We start from the raw sequence: 12,044 nt of genomic DNA, 5'->3' as shown, positions 1-12,044 counted from the left end.
AGTCCCCTCCTGTGTCTGGAGTGTCCCCCTCCTGTGTCTGGTGTGTCCCCTCCTGTGTCTGGTGTGTCCCTTCCTGTGTCTGGTGTGTCCCCTCCTGTGTCTGGTGTGTGTCCCCTCCTGTGTCTGGTGTGTGTCCCCTCCTGTGTCTGGTGTGTCCCCCCTCCTGTGTCTGGTGTGTCCCCTCCTGTGTCTGCTGTGTCCCCTCCTGTGTCTGGTGTGTGTCCCCTCCTGTGTCTGGTGTGTCCCCCCTCCTGTGTCTGGTGTGTCCCCTCCTGTGTCTGGAGTGTCTCCTCCTGTGTCTGGAGTGGCCCCTCCTGTGTCTGCTGTGTCCCCTCCTGTGTCTGGTGTGTCCCCTCGTGTGTCTGCTGTGTCCCCTCCTGTGTCTGCTGTGTCCCCTCCTGTGTCTGGTGTGTCCCCTCCTGTGTCTGGTATGTCCCCCTCCTGTGTCTGGTGTGTCCCCTCCTGTGTCTGGTGTGTCCCCTCCTGTGTCTGGTGTGTCCCTCCTGTGTCTCCTGTGTCCCCTCCTGTGTCTCCTGTGTCCCCTCCTGTGTCTGCTGTGTCCCCTCCTGTGTCTCCTGTGTCCCCTCCTGTGTCTGGTGTGTCCCCTCCTGTGTCTGGTGTGTCCCCACCTGTGTCTGGTGTGTCCCCTCCTGTGTCTGATGTGTCTCCTCCTGTGTCTGGTGTGTCTCCTCCTGTGTCTGGTGTGTCCCCTCCTGTCCCTGGTGTGTCCTCCTGTGTCTGGTGTGTCCCCTCCTGTGTCTGGTGTGTCCCCTCCTGTGTCTGGTGTGTCCCCTCATGTGTCTGGTGTGCCCCCTCATGTGTCTGGTGTGTCCCCTCCTGTGTCTGCTGTGTCCCCTCCTGTGTCTGGTGTGTCCCTCTCCTGTGTCTGGTGTGTCCCCTCCTGTGTCTGGTGTGTCCCCCTCCGGTGTCTGGTGTGTCCCCCCTCCTGTGTCTGGTGTGTCCCCTCCTGTGTCTGGTGTGTCCCCCTCCTGTGTCTGGTGTGTCCCCCCTCTTGTGTCTGGTGTGTCCCCTCCTGTGTCTGGTGTGTCCCCTCCTGCCCCTGGTGTGTCCCCCCTCCTGTGTCTGGTGTGTCCCCCTCCTGTGTCTGGTGTGTCCCCCTCCTGTGTCTGGTGTGTTCCCTCCTGTGTTTGGTGTGTCCCCCTCCTGTCCCTGGTGTGTCCCCTCCTGTGTCTGCTGTGTCCCCTCCTGTGTCTGGTGTGTCCCCCCTCCTGTGTCTGGTGTGTCCCCTCCTGTGTCTGGTGTGTCACCCTCCTGTGTCTGGTGTGTCCCCTCCTGTGTCTGGTGTGTCCCCCTCCTGTGTCTGGTGTGTCCCCTCCTGTGTCTGGTGTGTCCCCCTCCTGTGTCTGGTGTGTCCCCCTCCTGTGTCTGGTGTGTCCCCCTCCTGTGTCTGGTGTGTCCCCTCCTGTGTCTGGTGTGTCTCCTCCTGTGTCTGGTGTGTCCCCCTCCTGTGTCTGGTGTGTCCCCTCCTGTGTCTGGTGTGTCCCCCTCCTGTGTCTGGTGTGTCCCCTCCTGTGTCTGGTGTGTCCCCTCCTGTGTCTGCTGTGTCCCCCTCCTGTGTCTGCTGTGTCCCCTCCTGTGTCTGCTGTGTCCCCCTCCTGTGTCTGCTGTGTCCCCTCCTGTGTCTGGTGTGTCCCCCTCCTGTGTCTGGTGTGTCCCCTCCTGTCCCTGGTGTGTCCCCTCCTGTGTCTGGTGTGTCCCCCCCTCCTGTGTCTGCTGTGTCCCCTCCTGTGTCTGGTGTGTCCTCTCCTGTGTCTGGTGTGTCCCCTCCTTTCCCTGGTGTGTCCCCTCCTGTCCCTGGTGTGTCCCCACTCCTGGGTCTGGTGTGTCCCCTCCTGTCCCTGGTGTGTCCCCTCCTGTCCCTGGTGTGTCCCCCTCCTGTCCCTGGTGTGTCCCCTCCTGTGACTGGTGTGTCCCCCTCCTGTGTCTGGTGTGTTCCCTCCTGTCCCTGGTGTGTCCCCCTCCTGTGTCTGGTGTGTGCCCTCCTTTGTCTGGTGTGTCCCCCTCCTGTCTCTGGTGTGTCCCCTCCTGTGTCTGGAGTGTCCCCTCCTGTGTCTGGTGTGTCCCCCTCCTGTGTCTGGTGTGTCCCCCCTCCTGTCCCTGGTGTGTCCCCCTTCTGTGTCCGGTGTGTCCCCTCCTCCTATCCCTGGTGTGTCCCCTTCCTGTGTCTGGTGTGTCCCCCTTCTGTGTCTGATGTGTCCCCCTCCTGTGTCTGGTGTGTCCCCCTCCTGTGTCTGGTGTGTCCCCTCCTGTCCCTGGTGTGTCCCCCCTCCTGTCCCTCGTGTATCCCCCCTCCTGTCCCTGGTGTGTCCCCCTCCTGTGTCTGGTGTGTCCCCCCTCCTGTGTCTGGTGTGTCCCCCTCCTGTGTCTGGTGTGTCCCCTCCTGTCCCTGGTGTGTCCCCCCTCCTGTCCCTCGTGTATCCCCCCTCCTGTCCCTGGTGTGTCCCCCTCCTGTGTCTGGTGTGTCCCCTCCTGTCCCTGTTGTGTCCCCCTCCGGTGTCCGGTGTGTCCCCTCCTGTGTCCGGTGTGTCCCCCTCCTGTGTCTGGTGTGTCCCCCTTCTGTCCCTGGTGTGTCCCCCTCTTGTGTCTGGTGTGTCCCCTCCTGTGTCTGGAGTGTCCCCTCCTGTGTCTGGTGTGTCCCCTCCTGTGTCTGGTGTGTCCCCCCCCTCCTGTGTCTGGTGTGTCCCCTCCTGTGTCTGGTGTGTCCCCCTCCTGTCCCTGGTGTGTCCCCTCCTGTGTCTGCTGTGTCCCCTCCTGTGTCTGCTGTGTCCCCCTCCTGTGTCTGGTGTGTCCCCTCCTGTGTCTGGTGTGTCCCCCTCCTGTTTCTCATGTGTCCCCCTCCTGTCCCTGGTGTGTCCCCTCCTGTGTCTGGTGTGTCCCCCCCTCCTGTGTCTGCTGTGTCCCCTCCTTTGTCTGGTGTGTCCTCTCCTGTGTCTGGTGTGTCCCCTCCTGTGTCTGGTGTGTCCCCACTCCTGGGTCTGGTGTGTCCCCTCCTGTCCCTGGTGTGTCCCCTCCTGTCCCTGGTGTGTCCCCACTCCTGGGTCTGGTGTGTCCCTCCTGTCCCTGGTGTGTCCCCCTCCTGTCCCTGGTGTGTCCCCTCCTGTGACTGGTGTGTCCCCTACTGTCCCTGGTGTGTCCCCCTCCTGTGTCTGGTGTGTTCCCTCCTGTCCCTGGTGTGTCCCCCTCTTGTGTCTGGTGTGTGCCCTCCTGTGTCTGGTGTGTCCCCCTCCTGTGTCTGGTGTGTCCCCTCCTGTCCCTGGTGTGTCCCCTCCTGTGTCTGGTGTGTCCCCCTCCTGTCCCTGGTGTGTCCCCCTCCTGTGTCTGGTGTGTCCCCCCCTCCTGTCCCTGGTGTGTCCCCCTTCTGTGTCCGGTGTGTCCCCTCTTCCTTTCCCTGGTGTGTCCCCCTCCTGTGTCTGGTGTGTCCCCCTCTTGTGTCTGGTGTGTCCCCCCATCCTGTGTCTGATGTGTCCCCCTCCTGTCCCTGGTGTGTCTCCTCCTGTGTCTGGTGTGTCCCCCTCCTGTGTCTGGTGTGTCCCCCCATCCTGTGTCTGATGTGTCCCTCTCCTGTGTCTGGTGTGTCCCCCTCCTGTGTCTGGTGTGTCCCCCTCCTGTGTCTGGTGTGTCCCCCCTCCTGTGTCTGGTGTGTTCCCCTCCTGTGTCTGGTGTGTCCCCTCCTGTCCCTGGTGTGTCCCCCCTCCTGTCCCTCGTGTATCCCCCCTCCTGTCCCTGGTGTGTCCCCCTCCTGTGTCTGGTGTGTCCCCCCTGTCCCTGTTGTGTCCCCCTCCGGTGTCCGGTGTGTCCCCCTCCGGTGTCCGGTGTGTCCCCTCCTGTGTCCGGTGTGTCCCCCTCCTGTGTCTGGTTTGTCCCCCTCCTGTCCCTGGTGTGTCCCCCTCTTGTGTCTGGTGTGTCCCCCTCCTGTCCCTGGTGTGTCTCCCTCCTGTGCCTGGTGTGTCCCCTCCTGTGTCTGGTGTGTCCCCCTCCTGTGTCTGGTGTGTCCCCCCTCCTATGTCTGGTTTGTCCCTCCCATCCTGTCCCTGGTGTGTCCCCCTCCTGTCTCTGGTGTGTCCCCCCTCCCAGCCCCCGCTTCTCCTTTGCCTTCATGACAAACCTGCGTTCTCGTCCCTCTGGACTTGCTATGGATACACCAGGTCCCGTCTCTGTCCCCCAACCTCCCTCACTTTTTATTTATTTTAATTTTTTTCCCCTCCCAGGTGAAGTATGGCAATGGCTGGGCTTTCCTGCTGGGACATCCACTCCCGGGACCTGAAATGCCCTCCTTTCCCACCCCTGCCTCGCCTCCTCCACCCCCGCCCCTCCCACACACATGCACCCCCATTTTGGCCTTATTTTAGCTCTCGGGGCCTCAAGTTTAACCAGCCTAAATTCCATGTTCTGCAAAGGGGAATCTTCGTGAGTCCACTTAGGGCCCTCATGGGCAGGATTTGAATACAGCCAACATCTTCTTGAGCCGTGCTGTGTGCCCAGCACATGGTGAAAACCTACAGGAGAATACTTTTAGCTCTTGCGGAGTTCACAACCTCGTCTACGGTGTAGGAGTAAGAAAGGAGCGAACAAAACCCTCTGGAGCGTCACCTGGGCACGTGGGGTCACCCCTTCATTGCCTGGAAGTTGGGGGAGAAAGATAATCTGTTTATAAGGGGACATTTGGTGCCACTCTGGGCTGTGGTGGTTGACCTGCGAGTAGGTCTAGCTCCTTCTTGTGTCACAATCTTGGATGTGGCTGCCATACAAAGAGTTGAGTCTGGAGAAAGTAGATCTCATCTTCAACTAATGTGTCCAGCTTTCCAATAGACACTGAACAGTATAGTGATTCCAGACAGTTTTGTGATGATTGACAGATATTCCTCAAAACCTCAGGTGTGTAACACTAATTTGTGTGTGTCTCCTTTGGCTCAACAAGCCTGTGAAGACAGCTTCGGGTCAGTCTGTGAAAGGACCAAGATATTCAATTAATGGACACTTCTGTTGGATGCTGCATAACAAACATCCCAATTGGATTCTCCCAACAAGGAAACCTTGATAATGATACCCATTTTGTGCCATAGGTGAGCAGACCAGAGAAGACATGACTTGCCCAGGGTCCTCATCTTCATTCATGCCAAACACTCTTCCTATTTCCAGGCTCATACAAGTATGAATTGCAAGCTGGCACTAATGTGCATGCCTGTCATCCTAGCTACTTAAAAAGCTGAGATCTAAGGAGGGTGGTTCAAAGCCAGCCTAGGCAGGAAGTCCGTATAATTCTTGTCTCCAATTAATCACCAAAATAGAAATGGATGTGGCTTGAGAAAAAAAAAGCTCAAGGACCCAGCATCCAGACCCTGAGCCAGGACCAATACACCCTCACACACACACACATGGATTGACAAACACTTTTAAAAAAGATTCTCTACAGGGAGGGAGTGCCCAAAGGATGTTTAATCTCCAATACAATAACTCAGAAGAACCCTAGGGGTCCTCAGAACTCAGCCTGCGACACACTTTGCTGGTCTCCAGGGATGGTAGGGAGGTGAGCTTTCCAGTAGTTCATAGCACACCCTGGTGGGAAGGTCTGAAATAAAGCATGCCCAATTGAATGACTTCAAGATGATTGTTGGGGTATGAATCCCACACCCCTGGCAAGGAGACTAGTGAAAATAATACAGTAGCAGTGTTTCCCACCATTGAACTTGAACTTCCTAATGGGTTTCCCCTTTCCTCCTGCACAGATTAAAGCTCTCGCTATTCTGCCACGTATACAGCTGGTACATCTTGCTTGTCATCTTTCAGAGCACCTAATGTATGTAGTCTTTTACAACTCCTGGAGCCATCCTTTGAATTTCATGGACCAAATTAAGCATCCATGTTAATGACCAACTCAATATCCTGATGTCTCAATCCTTTAACCTAATTTCCAACTGTCTCAACCATGTCTTCCAGGGTTACACCCTACACAGTCATCCCCAAAAAGGTTGTGTGTGTGTGCTGGAACCTGAACTCAGGGCTTGGGTGGTGTCCCTTAACATTTTTGCTTAAGGCTGTCACTCTATCACTTGAGCCCCAGCTCTACTTCTGGCTTTTTGGTGGTTAATTGGAAATAAGAGTCACATAGATTTCCTGCGTGGGCTAGCTTCAAACTGTGATCCTCAAATCTCAGCCTCCTGAGTAGCTAGAATTATAACTACCACCAGCCCCTGGCTTCACCTGGGGGAACTTTTTAAATTCTCAGTCCCTTAGACATTGTTGCAAACAGATTCTGGAACAAAAATTTGGGTATCAGTATATCATTAATTCCAGATAATTTCAATATGTTGCCAAAATTGAAAATAGGTGCATGAATGGTTTTTGGTTTAAAATTTGACAACAGCAGAACCATACGGAACGCTTCTGAAAAGACATATTGTGTCAGGCATTAGTAGCTCACAACTATCATCCTAGCTACAAAGGAGGCTTGAGTTCTGAGGATCAAGGTTCAAACCCAGCCCAAGAAGGAAAGTCTGTGAAATTCTTCAATTAACCAGCAAAAAGCCAGAAGTAGTGGTAAAGGACTAGCCTTTAGAGAAAAAAGCCAAATGAGAGCTTGAGGCCCTATGTGTAAGCCCCAGAATTGACATCAAAGAATAAAAATAAAAACAGTTGAGCACTGATGGCTCATATCTATAATCCTAGCTAGCCAGAGACTGAGATCTAAGCGTCATGCTTCAAAGCAGGAAAGTCTGTGAGACTCATCTACACACCAAAAAAGCTGAAAGTGGACCTGTGGCTCAAATGGGTAGAATGCTAGCCTTGAGCAAAAAAAATCCCAGGGACAGTGCCCAGATCCTGAGTTCAAACCCCAGGACCAGCACACACATACACATACAAAGGGGAATTGCTGGACCCTACATCTTGAATTTCTGACTCAATAGGCTCAGGGTGAGGCCTAGATGGATTTCCAATAAGCTCCCCGATGATGGTGATGCTGCTTGCGTGGAAACCCCATTTAAAGATCTGACCCAGAGGCTGGGAGTTTGGCCTAGTGGTAGAGTGCTTGCTTAGCATGCACAAAGACCTGGGTTCAATTCTTCGGAGTCACATACATAGAAAAAGCCAGAAGAGATGCTATGGCTCAAGTGGTAGAGAGCTATCCTTGAGGAAAGCCCAAGAGCAGTGCTCAGGTCCTGAGTGCAAGCCCAAGGACTGGCAAAATCAATCAATCAATCTATCTATCTATCCCAGCCTGGGTGGAACAGGCGTAGTGGTAGACTACTTGTTAGCATGCATGAAGCCCTGGGTTCAATTCCTCAGTACCAAATAAAGAGAAAAAGCTGGAAGTAACACTGTGGCTCAAGTGGTAGAGTGCTAGCCTTGAGCAAAAAGAAGCGCAGGGACAGCACCAAGGCACTGACAAAAAGGCTCTTGGCAAAAAAGAAAAAAGAAATCTGTCCCAGGTATAATCTCCAGAAAATTGCACAGCCACTCTGCTCTGATCATGTTCACATGGTTAAAGGTCCATGGAGAAATAATTGTGCTAAAATCAAATTGACCCACATAGTATTTTTTAATAGGTTCTGATTCCAGAGGAGAGAGTGTGCAACACTGAGACTGATGTCAGAATAGCTCTGATGCTGTTGAGGTGACTGATCCCTTTCCCAGAGTCAGGAAACTCCAGTGGTTTATCAGGTTAATAGTTGACATAGGGGGGGCCGGGAGTTTGGCCTAGTGGTTAAAGTGCTTGCCTAGCATGCATGAAGACCCGGGTTCGATTCCTCGGTACCACATACATAGAAAAAAGTCGGAAGTGGTGCTGAGGCTCAAGTGGTAGAGTTCTAGCCTTGAGAAAGTCCAAGGACAGAGCTCAGGCCCTGAGCTCAAGCCCAGGACTGGCAAAAAAAAAAAATAGTTGACATAGGGGTCACAAAGATGACAGATGTCTGGGCATTCTGCCTTTTCTCCTGAGAAGTGTCTGCTCTACAATATTCAAGCCCCTGGACCACCACACATGCACACACACACATACACACACACACGTCACAACAATTCGAACAAATGATAAGCATGGTATAAATAGGAGGGAGAGGAGACCACAACAGCTCCTTTTATTTCTTTGAAAGGTAGAGCCAGGAGTGCTGATATGGAGTGGAAGGAGAAGGAAGGGAAAAGAGAGAGGAAAAGAAAGGGATGGAGGGAGACAGGAAGAAAGGAGGGAGGAAGGAAGAAAAAGAGGGAGGGAGGAAGCAAAGATAACTACATAGTTTGGGACTTGAAATTTAGGAAGAATAGACTTTGCCTGTCTGAAATGGGGATGCTTTGAGACAAATGGCACCGATTTGTTTTATTGTATGTGCAAGTTTAATTGGAATTAAAAGCAAATATAAGTCAAATTCAAAAGCAGCCTCCAAGATGGAGAATAAGATAGGCAATGTCATGCAAATACATAAAGTCATCAAGCTGAATGTGAGATGACCAATGTGTGCATGGTGGGGGGCAACCCTGAAGAAAAGAGTTCCGGGTTCTAGGTCATGGGGTTCCCCAATATGAAAAGGCTGGGGAGAGAAGAATCCCCCACCTTTGGAAACCAGAAAGAGCCACCAGGGTTCCAGAAGCAGACACTGTTTCTAGAAAGAGTGATGACCCCTCCCAGGGAGAGCCAAGCTTGATGAAACCCTTAGAACTGTTCTCACAGCAGCTGTGACAACTCCAGTGTGAAGAACTTGGAAGTGTTTGTCCCTCTGGATTCTGCATGGACCTGCACCTTGGTGACACTGTGCTGCCTAAGTTTTCCAGCTAAGGGACACTCCTAAGACTCAGAACTAGTGTCTCCAGAGTCTGCAAGGGAAGCTGGAAGGACCCTAATATTTTATCTCCAGCCTGCTGCCTATAACGCGCCTGTGAGGAGGGGCTGAGGGGCTGAAGGAATAGGAGCTAGAGCTCCTGCCAAACTTCCCCGCATAGATGGAGAGAGCTTTAACAACTCTCAATGATATCCCAGATATGGCATAGAGCAAGCAGAGCTAAGATGGACACCTGAATCTCTGAAGGAGTGGAGGAAATGAGTGGCTCTGCCCCATTGGTAAGAACACCTGATAATATGGACTGCCTGCGGAAAGAGAAACGGGGTGCTGTGACTATTTATGAAGCGTATGAAATACAGGGGCGCATGTGCAATACAGCCAAGAAGATTTGGGTGTGTGTGTGTGGGGGGGGTAATGTGCTAGTCCTGGGACTTGAATTCAGGGCCTGGGTAGAGTCCCTAACCATTTTCATTGAAGGCTGGCATTCTACCAGTTGAACCACATCTCCACTTCTTGCTTTTTAGTGGTTAACTGGAGAGAAGAATCTCACATACTTTGCTGCCCAAGCAAGCTTCGAACCACAATGCTTAGATCTCAACCCTTCTGAGTAGCTAGGATTACAGGCACGAGCCACAGTGCCCAGCAATGGAGAAACTTCTTCTTTTTTTTTTTTTTTTTTTTGCCAGTCCTGGGCTTGAGCTCAGGGCCTGAGCACTGTCCTTGGACTTTCTCAAGGCTAGAGCTCTACCACTTGAGCCTCAGCTCGGTATGTGGTACCGAGGAATCGAACCCGGGTCTTCGTGCATGCTAGGCAAGCACTTTAACCACTAGGCCAAACTCCCGGCCCCTGGAGAAACTTCTATTGCTGCTGAATTTCCCCCAACAAGACAGAGATCTGATATGTGCTTGTGAGGAGTTGGGCTGCCAATGAAAGACTAATTGTAAAGATTTCTTTTTTTCTTTGTTTTTGGCCAGTCCTGGGGCTTGAACTCAGGGCCTCATTAGGCTTTTTTTTTTTCTCTCAAGGCTAGAACTTGGACACTTGAGCCACAGCACCACTTCTGCCTTTTTGTGTGTATGTGGTACCCAGGAAGTGAACCCAGGGTTTGTGCATGCAAGGTCACATTCCTGGTCCCAGTAAGGGTTTCTTGAGAAGCGCTGTTGGCCATGAGTTCATCATGGGGACGTAGGGAAGAGGAAGAGGTGCCAGATGTGCTATTGTGCTGAATGTTTTGTTATAAGGAGACAAATACCAGCTGTAGTCTATAGTAACCGCTAACCTCAAAAATGGAGGAAGTCCAGTGCTACGATCTGATCTGGGGATCTCAACTGGAAGCAAGCCCGTGAGACTCTTATCTCCAATTAACCACCAAGAAAACTAGAAGTGGTGCTGTGGCTCAAATAGTAGAATGTTAACCTTGAGAGCCAAGGGACAGTGCCCAGGTCCTGAGTTCAAATCCTACAGCCAACAAAAAGAAAAAGAAGATGCAGAGACATGCTGGTGGCTCACCCCAGTAATCCTAGCTACTTAGGAGGCTAAAATCTGAGGATCTGGGTTCAGAGGCAGCATAGGATGACAAAATCCCAGGGGGCAGAAAGCCCCATTCTAGTAGTAGAGACAAACTGAGGGAAAATATGGGAGCTGCTAGGTTAAGAATACAGGTGGCCCAGGCCAGGAGCTTGGCCTAGGATGCACGAAGCTCTGGTTTGACTCCTCCGTACCACGTACACAGAAAAATCCAGAACTGGTGCTGTGGTTCAGGTGGTAGGTAGAGTGTTAGCCTTGAGGAAATCCCAAAGACAGTGTTCATGCTGTGAGTTCAAACCCCAGAACTGGCAAAAAAAAATACAGGTGTCCTAAATCTATAATCCAAATCAGGAGACTGAAGATATGAAGATCGCAGTTATTATTTTTTTTTTCCAGTTTGGGGCTTATACTCAGGACCTGAGCACTGTCCTTGGACTTTCTCAAGACTAGAGTTCTACCACCACTTGAGTCACAGCACCACTTCTGGCTTTTTCCATATATGTGGTACCAAGGAATCGAACCTGTGTCTTCGTGTATGCCAGGCAAATACTCTGCCATTAGACTAAACTCCCTGCTTGGATCGCAGTTCTAAGTCAGCCTGGGAAAGAAAGCCTGTGAGACTCTTATCTCCTGACAAACCACCAGAAAGCTGGAAGTGGCTCTATGGCTCAGGTGGTAGACCTCTAAAGGATGCCTTGTTGGAGAGGACTGGGTACACGTCTCTTACCATTGGGATTCCTGAGCCTGCCTTTGAGGTCTGAGACTGTGGTAAGATGCCCTAAACTTGCCTAGACAGTGTCTCGATTTCATCTGACCACAATAACCACGGAAGTCATTGTACTGAGACTCAGTATTTGGATTAAGATTAGGGTTCTGAGTTCATGGCTTTATCCACTGTCTTTCCTGACAGAGTGTGTCACCATTGCTGGACCCTTGTTCTCCCATCCAGGGCCTGCTGAAGCCAGGAGCCCAGGTGCTCACATCTGTAATCCCAGCTGCTCAGGAGACTGAGATCTGAGTGGTAGGGAGGTGTGTGGGGGAGGGGGGAAGAGAACCATTGCCAAATCTTCAAGGACTGGAGACCTGAAAATGTAAACAACTCCAGGCTGAGTAAACCAAACCCAATACTAATATCTATGAAGTGCCCTCACAATCCTAGAAATGTCCCAATGGGGCCTCCAGTCCAGGCACTGCCAATAATTGATTTTTCTTTTTTGTGGAAGCGGATAAAATGCATTGTGGGTACGGATCTCAGGTATGGTATCTGAGTTGCCCTCAGTCTCTCGTCTCTCTCTGATACTGAGGCTTGAATTTAGGGCCTAGTGCTCTCACTTGACGTTTTTCAACTCAAGAGTTAGTGCTCTAACCACTTATATCACACCTCTACTTCGGACGTTTGGGTGGTTAATTAAAGACAAGAGTCTCCAGCCAGGTGCTGGTGGCTCACCCCTGTAATCCTAGCTACTCTCCAGCCAGGTGCTGGTGGCTCACCCCTGTAATCCTAGCTACTCAAAAGGCTGACAAGATTTGAAGATCACAATTTGAAGCCAGCCTGGGCAAGAAAGTCCACTGAGACTCATCTCCAATAAATTAATAGAAAAGTTGGAAATGGAGCTGTGGCTCAAGTGGTAAAGCACTGTCCTTGAGCAAAAAGAAGCTCAGAGATCTGAGTTCAAGCCCCAGGATCCACAAAAACTTAAAATAACGGTAATAATCTCATAAAC

The sequence above is a fragment of the Megascapheus bottae genome, chromosome 30 (assembly GCF_031878675.1).
Source record: "Megascapheus bottae isolate mThoBot1 chromosome 30, mThoBot2.hap1, whole genome shotgun sequence".
NCBI lineage: Eukaryota > Metazoa > Chordata > Mammalia > Rodentia > Geomyidae > Megascapheus > Megascapheus bottae.
The sequence above is the reverse complement of the archived record's forward strand: the minus strand, read 5'-3'. Positions refer to the sequence as shown.